The 11,766-nt window shown below is 38.1% G+C and overlaps 1 pseudogene across 1 annotated transcript in view; it reads left to right on the top strand.

Annotated features, from left to right (window-relative positions):
• The first annotated feature begins 1,254 nt into the window (after positions 1-1,254).
• LOC143231881 (disintegrin and metalloproteinase domain-containing protein 10-like) overlaps positions 1,255-11,766 on the top strand; it is a 51,921-nt pseudogene continuing 41,409 nt past the window's right edge. The window contains exons 1-2 of the transcript XR_013017267.1: positions 1,255-2,167; positions 8,472-9,296. The product of XR_013017267.1 is annotated as a disintegrin and metalloproteinase domain-containing protein 10-like (transcript). The remainder of the gene's footprint in view (positions 2,168-8,471; positions 9,297-11,766) is intronic.

Here is an 11,766-nt window from a genome sequence, read left to right as displayed (position 1 = left end):
ATACACCTCTAATCATTGATATACTATAATTATTAATACACCTCTAATCATTGATATAGTATAATTATTAATACACCTCTAATCATTGATATACTATAATTATTAATACACCTCTAATCATTGATATACTATAATTATTAATACACCTCTAATCATTGATATACTATAATTATTAATACACCTCTGACCGTTGATATACTATAATTATTAATACACCTCTGACCATTGATATACTATAATTATTAATACACCTCTGACCATTGATATACTATAATTATTAATACACCTCTGACCATTGATATACTATAATTATTAATACACCTCTGACCATTGATATACTATAATTATTAATACACCTCTAATCATTGATATACTATAATTATTAATACACCTCTAATCATTGATATACTATAATTATTAATACACCTCTAATCATTGATATACTATGATTATTAATACACCTCTAATCATTGATATACTATAATTATTAATACACCTCTAATCATTGATATACTATAATTATTAATACACCTCTAATCATTGATATAGTATAATTATTAATACACCTCTAATCATTGATATACTATAATTATTAATACACCTCTAATCATTGATATACTATAATTATTAATACACCTCTGACCGTTGATATACTATAATTATTAATACACCTCTAATCATTGATATACTATAATTATTAATACACCTCTAATCATTGATATACTATAATTATTAATACACCTCTAATCATTGATATACTATGATTATTAATACACCTCTAATCATTGATATACTATAATTATTAATACACCTCTAATCATTGATATACTATAATTATTAATACACCTCTAATCATTGATATAGTATAATTATTAATACACCTCTAATCATTGATATACTATAATTATTAATACACCTCTAATCATTGATATACTATAATTATTAATACACCTCTGACCGTTGATATACTATAATTATTAATACACCTCTAATCATTGATATACTATAATTATTAATACATCTCTAAATAACAAACAAGCCAAACAGCTATCGACGTTTCACAATAAAAGCATTATCTAATACAAATGTAAAGTGCTGAGGGACATTAAACGTTCCTAAAGATAACCGTCGTAACAATATTGTCCCGATTTACATAACAGAACAATAGTTTCGTTGTATATTAAAAAACAAAACACACCCTCAAATATATTTCAACCTTTTTCTATTGTTTTCGTTCCGAACTGAAATGTAATGAACGCCATATTTTACTGCTTCAACTGTCTAGTTGCAATCTATACCTCGTATTAAACTTTAAAAGCAATTTCGTTATTATAATTTATTAGTCACTGTTCAGGATTGTTTTTAATACCACTTTTCAGTCAGATACGTTTTCATGACAGACATTAAAGATTATCGTTATGGAGAATTTCTAGATTTTTTATAACCAGATTACCACTCTGTTTCCTTCCTCCAAGCTTTAGAGACGATGCTTCCTCTAATTACGAAAGCGTGAGTCTACTTACGTAGTCAGCCACCAGGAAGAAGTTAAACCATTGCGGAGACGCCAAGAGACTGCTTCAGAATGTCTCGCAAAGCTACACAAGGGCTATCTACCCACAGCCATCCACAGTTTCAATTGATGGACTAAAGAGAAGGCAGCTCTTCAAAAACTACATCTCTAACTCTTGCCTGGTGGAATAGTCAGATGTTACTAATTATTGTTATTGCGCATCCATAATTGCAAGTATGAATGCATTTTGTGCGGTAACAGTCTACGAACCAATAATCCTCCAATTCATAGTTCAGACACGCTAAAAGTTGGGTCAGGCACAGCCCAGTACAAAAATAAATGTAAAATTATAAAAAAATGATTTTTAACCTAAAATATCAATAAAATATACCTGAATTTAAAACAAACGAATTTATTATTGCTAACAGTAAGCCTGCGCGTGAACCGTGATAGAAATACGTATAATGTCTGTAGCTGAATGTCTCGATGACGTCAGGTTGAATTAAATAATTAACTATTCATATTTTCTATTCAGGGCCTTCAAACTTCGCATGAAGACAGACGTATCCATTTTCACCCAGGACGTCCTAATCGAGTCGTCTACTCGAGGGGTCATTTCTTTTGACACGAGCAGGGTTCTTATAGGTCACTTGGAAGGTAAGTATTGCTAAAGATCTCACATCTTTCTATAAAGCCACCCAAGTCAGTTTTGATATTTAAACGGTACACGCGGCATGTTTGTATAAGTTAAGGTTTCCTTTTGTTTATAAATTTGCGTTTCCAACCAGTCAAAATGCTAATAAAGTCAACAAGTGGCTAACATTATAAATATGTGCACATTTTAGATTATATAAGTAAAACGAGAATTGCTGTTGTGATAACATGAAACGTGAGATAGGCAAGATCTGTTACAAATGCCGTTAGAGGGCGATTTCTTTTTTTTTTTTAATTTCGCGCAAAGCTACACGAGGGCTATCTGTGCTAGCCTAATTTAGTAGTGTAAGACTAGAGGGAAGGCAGCTAATCATCACCACCTACCGCTAACTGTTGAGCTACTCTTTTACCAACGAATAGTAGGATTAACCGTCACATTATAATGCGCCCACGGCTGAAAGGGCGAGCATGTTTGGTATGACGGGATTCGAACCCTCAATCATCAGATTACTGGTCAAACACTCTAACCACGTGGCCACGCCGGATCCATACGCTATGAGAATAACTAGGTGTGTGTATGTATATTTTTATCAAACTTTATTTACTTTTTTTATTGAAGAATAAAATAAGTATAGGGTGGTACAGTTGAAAAGCTTCTACCATAGAACGTATTATAATAAAATAATTATAATAAATCAATAAATGAACGGTAGCTGTTATAGCTTCAAACGAACTGACGTATCTTTATTTATAGATTCACTCAGCTTAAGACATTAGAAACGATTAATGCAATTCATTGTTTCCATTTTAGGACAAAAAGTTGCTGCCAAACTTTATCCTAGCATATGGCAAAAATATGAAATCCATGTGATACTGCCCCCCAATGGCATGTTTGCAGACTCACAGTGCTACAAACAAGATTTCGATACCCGTTGTGAGCAGAACACTGATAACCCATTGTGTAGCTTTGTGCTTAATTCCAAACAAACAATACATGTAATGTCTATAGGAGGCTTCATTGATGTTTCCCTGGAGAGTAAGAAGAACAACTTTTCCATTATGATAAGTAGTTGCCCAAACATTTACTGCACCACCTCCTGTCTGTTCCCTGTGGGAAAGACAATATTCCCTCGTCTATTCTCCAGGCAAACTACGAACGCAAATCCCACCATCAACTTCAACAAGCCGGAAACAGAACTCATCTGAACTGCTGACTTGTTGCCAGTGTCCTTACTGTAAGTTGGCGTACTGTTTTGCCCATGTAACGCAGTGATAGCTGTAAATTCTGGTTAATATAGATTTGCAGATGGCCCTTCTTGCAAAATAACCCAATTTGGTAAGTCACCTATACACGCGGTGTATACACTGGAATGAACATGTTCATGCCATTCGTGTCTTAATGTGTTGCAAGACTTTTATCAACCTTAACATGTTAATCTGATCGAAACACTGTCATCTCAGGCAACAGTTTATCAGTAGTCTTTCTTGAACAGTATTTCTTGTATTCTAATGAGGTTTGAGGGTTCTGGTTAGAGTATTCTGAGGGGCACCCTTCTGTTCTGGCAGTGTATCGCGTCATACATTTTTGGACAAGCAAACAAGTTGACAACCCATAAGTTCTGATACGTGACGAGGCATGACTTTACACCAAGTGCAGATAAATTGTCTGAACAAGCTCTTGGTCTGTTTTGAAAAATTTTATACTAAAAATACACCCTTTTAAGCAAGTCAGATGTGTATGCATTTTTGACAAACAAATGCTCAAAACAACTTATACAGACTAGCTTAACAACTCGTAGATGTTTGTCCGATCATACGCTACCTTCTCTGCTACTTTGTTTGTTTTTTATTTAGCGCAAAGCTACATCAGGATTATCTGCGCTAACCCTCCCTAATCTAGCAATGTAATACTAGAGAGAAGGCAGTTAGTCATCACCACCCACCGCCAACTCTTGGGCTACTCTTTTACCAACGAATAGTGGGACTGACCATAACATTATAACGCCCCCACGGCTGAAAGAGCGAGCATGTTTGGTATGACGGGAATTTGAAACCGCGATCCTCAAATTACGAGTCGAGCACCCTAACCACGTGGCCATGCTAGGCCACCTCTCTTAATACTCGGACATTTACTGAACAACTACCCCATGCATGTAAGCAATAACAACAATACAGAACAGTATATAACCATTTTGGTCAAGAGCGTATGTACGTATATACATACACATGAGTGAAATTGTTCAACTTTGAAAAGCTATCAGTTTCCTGGTAGTTCAGCGAATAATCTACGGGCTTATAACATTAAAAGTTGGATTTCGATATCAGCGATGGTACAGTGTACGGGTAGCTAATTCTACAACTTTGTATCTAAAAATAAATAAACAGAAACAATCGGTAAGATAAAAAAAACAGATCAAAGTGTGAATCCTGAAAAGATGAGAGAAACATGAGTAAGAAATTCGTATGAACAACAATAAAGTGCTTATGCGATGAAAAAATAAGTGAATTAAAAACATTTGTGAAAATTACTTTTATTTTAAACTTTTCACTCCAAGTTGCACGGTGGGCTATCTGCGCATGTCCGTTTCTACTTTTAAACTAAAAGAAGGAAAACACTTACTGAATAGCAGCCATCAGATTGTGTTTTTCCGACTGATTAATAAAGGGATTCGACAGTCACTCTTATGGCATAATACGCTTTGTTTGGGGTGTGAGGGACAGGACTGGAAACTCGAATTCTCTGATTCAAGGTGTTGATACACCCAACCCTGAAGAGATAAGGATAGTAAGATAATATTTCTAGAAATATAAACACAAACTAAATTAGTCGTCAGGTGAAGTGAAATGTATGAAGTTAATTAAGTCAGTGTAGGTTTAACATCAGTCATATGTTTTAAAGTAATAACTTGAACATAAACTACATCTCAAAATTTTAAAATTATAGTTTCTTCATAAAAAACATTTGCAGTTTGCTTTCCATCTACCAACAAATATAGATTTTGAGGTGACCCCACACTACGTCCCACTGACCATAAGTAAAGCATGGGTGTTTGTGAAACAGTCCAGGATACTTTTAATGACAAGAAACCCATTTGAAGTAAAAATGTGGCTCACAACTGCTGTTATGGGTGTTAACACCTTTACTAATGAAACAACGTTTCGAATTCAGGTCATCTTCAGGTTTTTCTCTGTTTTATCAGTAAAGGTGTTAATACCCATACCAGCTGTCTTGAGATATAGTTTTAATCCAGTATTCTTCATACTTTACTCTTGAATCCATTTGTAATATTCAACATTATGTAAATTTTACATAAAAATATGGAAGGAGAATGAATCATTAAGTTTTACATTTTTACATAAAAATACGGAAGTAGAATGAACCCTTAAGTTTTACATAAAAATAGGGAGAAGAAAGAACCCTTGAATTTTACATAAAAATACGGAAGTAGAATGAACCCTTAAGTTTTACATAAAAATAGGGAGAAGAAAGAACCCTTGAATTTTACATAAAAATACGGGAGAACAATGAACCCTTGAATTTTACATAGAAATACGAGAGAAGGATGAACCCTTAAATTTTACATAGAAATACGAGAGAAGGATGAACCCTTAAATTTTACATAAAAATAGGGAGAAGAAAGAACCCTTGAATTTTACATAAAAATACGGGAGAACAATGAACCCTTGAATTTTACATAAAAATACGGGAGAACAATGAACCCTTGAATTTTACATAGAAATACGAGAGAAGGATGAACCCTTAAATTTTACATAAAAATACGGGAGAACAATGAACCCTTAAGTTTTACATAAAAATAGGGAGAAGAAAGAACCCTTGAATTTTACATAAAAATACGGGAGAACAATGAACCCTTGAATTTTACATAAAAATACGGGAGAACAATGAACCCTTGAATTTTACATAGAAATACGAGAGAAGGATGAACCCTTAAATTTTACATAAAAATACGGGAGAACAATGAACCCTTGAATTTTACATAGAAATACGAGAGAAGGATGAACCCATAAATTTTACATAAAAAATACGGAAGAAGAGATGCGAGAACAAAGAAGTCGACGTTGTTATAAAAACTACCATTGAGTAAACGAAATACTTAATAAGAGAAGAAGACGTATTGGTCTTTTTCGAACCAACGTTGTTGAGAGTTATACAAAATATTGGTAAGACAAGGGAAAGTGTTTTGTTTTAAACTGAGATAATATATACTCTTCAAAACAAGAAAACGCAAAAGGGATATTTTTGTTATTTTAAAGAGAAATATATGTAATAACGTTACAAGCTCAGAGTATGTGATGTTACACGTGTTAAGGCACTGATTGTCAGACCAAAATGACAATTAAAGTTGTGCACTTTGAAAACGGAGGAAAACATCGGATTTTTCGCCAAAACGCATGCGTGTCCAATAAATTTGTTTGAGAGATCTGCATGTTCTGCAAGTGCAACATGTGCAAAATCCCTATAAAAGTGACGGGTTCTCGGTTTCCATAGCTCAGTGTTAAGCCACCGACACGCAATACAGTTACGCCAAGACTGACTGAAGCACAACACAACAACGCCATTGGTCGCGTGGAAGTAGGCGAATCTAGATCAAATGTTACCAGAGCTGTGAATGTCCACCCAAGCACCATCACAAAGCTATGGAATCGTCACCAACAATATGGATCAACTCGTGACCGTCCACCATCTGGCAGACCTCGTGTAACCACGCCCACACAAGATCGCTACATCCGGTTACGTCACCTTCGGGACAGGACCATCACTGCGACGTCTACTGCCTCAACCATACCAGGGCTGCGTAGGATTTTCGATCAGACCGTACGCAACCGTCTACGAGATGCAGGAATCCGACCTCGACGTCCAGTCAGAGGCGTCATCCTCACCCAGTAACATCGTCAAGCAAGGCTGCAGTGGACTCGAGCACATGGGGTATGGTCTCATCGACGATGGAGGCATGTTTGGTTCAGCGATGAATCACGTTTTATGCTTCGTAGGCAGGATGGAAGGACCCGTGTTTACCGTCGCCGAGGTGAACGTTTTGCAGCAAACTGTGTGTAGGATGTTGACAGATATGGTGGTGGCAGTGTCATCATGTGGGCTGCCATCGCCTACAATGCCAGAACAGACCTTTTGCACATTCGAGGGAATCTTACGGCTCAACGATACGTCGACGAGATTCTTAGGCCCCATGTGCAACCCATCATGGTGAACGTCAACGACGTTTTTCAACATGACAACGCCCGTCCTCACACAGCCCGACTCACCACTGTTTTCTTGAGACACCACAACATCAACGTTCTTCCCTGGCCCTCCAGATCACCAGATTTAAACCCCATCGAACATATTTGGGACGAGTTGGACTGACGTCTGCGACGGCGACAACCTCAACCGCAGACTCTATCTCAGCTTGCAGCACCTTTGCAGGCTGAGTGGACAGCCATTCTACAGGATGCATTTTGTCATCTCATCGCTTCCATGGGCAGGAGATGCCAAGCAGTTATTGATGCTCACGGGGGGGCATACTCGTTATTGACGTTGAGTGACGTTAAACTTCAACTAGTGAGCGTGGACTTCGCCTTTGCAGACTTTGGATGTTCAGCAGTGAATGTGCATAGTTTCACACATGTCATACAGAACTACCCGGAATAAACTTGTTGACAATTTGTCTCATATTTTGCATTTTGCGTTTCTTTTTTTGAATAGTATATATTAGAAACATCAAAACGTTCTAGCTAGCTATAAAAGAAAGATTTGTTTGTTTTTTGAATTTCGCACAAAGCTACTCGAGGGCTATCTGCGCTATCCGTCCCTAATTTAGCAGTGTAAGACTAGAGGAAGGCAGCTAGTCATCACCGCCCGCTTGGGCTACTATTTTACTAATAGTGGGATTGATCGTCACATTATAACGCCCCACGGCTGAAAGGGCGAGCATGTTTAGCGCGACGGGGATTCGAACTCGCAACCCTCGGATTACGAGTCGCACGCCTTAACACGTTTGGCCATGCCGAGCTACGAAAGAAAGAAAAAAATTAACGAGCCCTGGAAACCGTTTAATATTATTAAGGGTTAAGTACGCTAGAATTCAGAGTTTGATCCTTATAATTGACACGCAATTCTTTTTCTTTTTTTTGGGAAAATTATTCCTGAAATTTCCATCAATTCCACACAAATACGGTGGAAATGTCTTAGCTGAATATATGTAATTTAACTCCACATGCCCAGGTAAACTCAACATTCTAGTCCTTTAAAAGATGTTAAATAAAGTTGTTGTTTTTTTTCCTGGTACAGATGACAAAGAATCTACGGCAGAAGGCGTTCTCACCCAGGACGGAGTTTTTGACGGTGTAATCTATTCTCGAAGTGGAGACGAGTATCACGTCGAACCAGCCTCTCGTCATTTTGTGTCACCTACGGCCTTTCATTCCATTATGTACAGACTGTCTGACGTCCACTTTCCTGTACAAAACACGTGTCTTTCTCAGCAGCTTCATGACAAGTTAAAAGGTTCCTCTTCGCTACCAGCGCATTCTCTTTCACCGAAGAAGTTCTCATTGTTTTCGGAGAAACTGCAGCCGAATGTTCGTAGATTGAAACCAGACAAAAAGTGTTGCGGTAACATGTATTCCTTTCACGCTTCGCATAGTAAAATTCGAACACGTTTCAGATTTTCAACTACAAACCATACTTACATTCATTTAGCAAAATACGACCATCTTTCTCGTTCTCGTGATATTGCTGAAATAGACACACATACCGATAGAAACCAAAGAAAGGCCTTACATAATACACCTTCTTCAAACTCTAAATATGTTCGTCTCCGTCGAGAGGTCGTCGACGATAACGCCATCTACTGGAGAGACATCGATGCACTGCACTACAAAGACAAGATTTTACAGACCCAGTTTGAGCCCCACGGACTTCAGTCGGGTCAACGGGTCCAAACAACAGCAACAGATCCTGGTCAACCGGTGACCCTTGATTTAAAAAAGTCCACATGCATGTTGTATCTTCAAGCCGACCACCTGTTCTATCAGAAGATGGGCAGTGAAGAAGCATGTATCGAGGCTATGACGAGGCACGTTCAACGTGTCAACGGAATTTTCCGAAATACAGGTAAAGTCAAACCATTTTAGAACCTATAAAGATGCATCAGCCTCCTATGTAGTTAAATCACAATAAAAGAAACCTGTTAATATGAGGCCCGGCATGGCCACAGGTGGTTACTTTTAGCCGTGAGGGCTTTATATTGTGACATTCAATCACACTATTCGTTGGTAAAAGGGTAGCCCAAGAGCTGGCGGTGGGTGATGATGACTAGCTGCCTTCCTTCTAGTCTTACACTGCAAAATTAGAAACGGCTAGCGCAAATAGGCCTAGAGCAGCTTTGCATGAAATTCAAAACAAACCAAACCAATGATACGAACTCTTCATCTTCAGGTTTTATATAATAATTCAGCAGAGCGTGTGTGTATGTGTGTTTTCTGATAGCAAAGCCACATCGGGCTATATGCTGAGTCCACCGAAATCCAGTAGAGAAGTATCCATGTTAAGACGTTCGACTCGTAATCTGAGCGAGGGTCGCGGGTTCGAATCTCGGTCGCACCAAAACATGCTCGCCCTTTCAGCCGTGGGGGCGTTATAATGTGACGGTCAATCCCACTATTCGTTGGTAAAATAGTAGCCCAAGAGATAGCGGTAGGTAGTGATGACTAGCTGCCTTCCCTCTAGCCTTATACTGCTAAATTAGGGACGGCTAGCCCTCGAGTAGCTTTGCGCGAAATTAAAAAACAAACAAACAAGTGTCTATGTTAGTTTTTTAAACGAATCGTATAGGTATGGCAATTATTTCTGGTGGCGAAATAAAAAGCAGGGGTAGAAAAGAAATGGAAGACGTACAAGTGAAAAATCAGTAGAAAAAATAAATTAATTAAAATATGATACAAATTCAGTTAATTAGCAAAAATAGAATTTCAAAACGAACAATAAGCGAGATAAGAATGTAAATAAAAATTAGAAAGTCCCACTTCGTTCTCCTCAGAAAGGGTGTGTGTTTCTTTCTTATAGCGAAGTCACAGTGGGCTATCCTCTGAGTCCACGGAAGGGAATCGAACCCCTGATTTTGTTTGTTTGTTTTGGAATTTCGCACAAAGCTACTCGAGGGCTATCTGTGCTAGCCGTCCCTAATTTAACAGTGAAAGACTAGAGGAAAGGCAGCTAGTCATCACCACCCACCGCCAACTCTTGGGCTACTCTTTTACCAACGAATAGTGTGATTTACCGTAACATTATAACGCCCCCACGGCTGGGAAGGCGAGCATGTTTGGCGCGACGGGGATGCGAACCCGCGACCCTCAGATTACGAGTCGCACACCTTAACATGCTTGGCCATGCCGGGCTGTAAACCCTTATTTTAGCGTTGTAGACCCGTGGACGTACCACTGTATCAGCGGGCGACCCTCAGAAAGGGATTTATCTATTCTGATAACGGGGGGGGGGTATTATTTCTATTGACGTGTTACCCTCCCCTCTCCCGTTTTATCTTCTCACATCTTTATATATATCTAGTGTGAAAGAGTTCTAACAAACTACGTTTTTAGGATGATTGTGACTTTATGATTTCGGTTCAAAATTGACAGGCCACTCTGTTATCATGTATATACAGATATTGCATTATTGTTTTTGAAGACATTTTTTTTTCCATCCTGGTGGAAATGTGTCATTATGGGGTTGACATTATTGGCAAGTAGATTCAGCAACTTTCTGGTGTTATTCGTTCTTTTTGTTACGAGAACATTTCTGTCAACGTTAAACTATCTGTCCAATTTTGAAGTGTTGTAATAGAACGGGCACTGAGATTGTTTGTACGTATTTACTTCCTATCAGCACAGAAATAAGTAAAACAGAACTCAACATATTACGTCACACCTTTCTCTATCCACAGTTTGCTATCTAAGTACCACTAAAGCTGTATTTTCTTGCTCGCAGTTAAAATGAAGGTTTTTTTGGACTGATTTTTAACGGTTATGTAACGAGGTCTGAATGGTACAGTTGGAGATAGTCTAGTTCTGTTTTTGAATATCGCGCAAAGCTACACGAGGGCTATCTGCGCAAGCCGTCCGTAATTTAGCAGTGTAAGACTAGAGGGAAGGCAGCTAGTCATCACCATCCATCATCAACTCTTGGGCTGCTCTACCAACGAATAGCGGGATTGACCGTTTCTTATATCGCCCTCATGGCTGAAAGGGACAGCATGATTGATGGGACGGGGATTCGAACCCGCGGCCCTCAGATTACGAGTCGAGCACCCCTAACCGCCTGGCCATGCCGGGCCGTACAGATTAATTGCGGTGTATCCAATCTGTACAATTTCATGACTCATTTTGTTTTGCATGTGCTAATAAATTAAGTGGGGAGTTCACACTGAAGTGACTAATCAGTATAATTCAAGCATGATCTATGTATAGATCAGACACTGGTTCATCACTTATGTATAGATCAGACACTAGTTTCACTATTTTACGAAAACTGACAAGTTACAGAAAATATGAGTGCAATACGTGTTTCTTTTTAGGTTAATTGAATT

Source organism: Tachypleus tridentatus, chromosome 11 (assembly GCF_004210375.1).
Source record: "Tachypleus tridentatus isolate NWPU-2018 chromosome 11, ASM421037v1, whole genome shotgun sequence".
In the NCBI taxonomy this organism is placed as follows: domain Eukaryota; kingdom Metazoa; phylum Arthropoda; class Merostomata; order Xiphosura; family Limulidae; genus Tachypleus; species Tachypleus tridentatus.
Note: the sequence above shows the minus strand (reverse complement) of the source record. Positions and strands in the feature narration are given on the sequence as shown.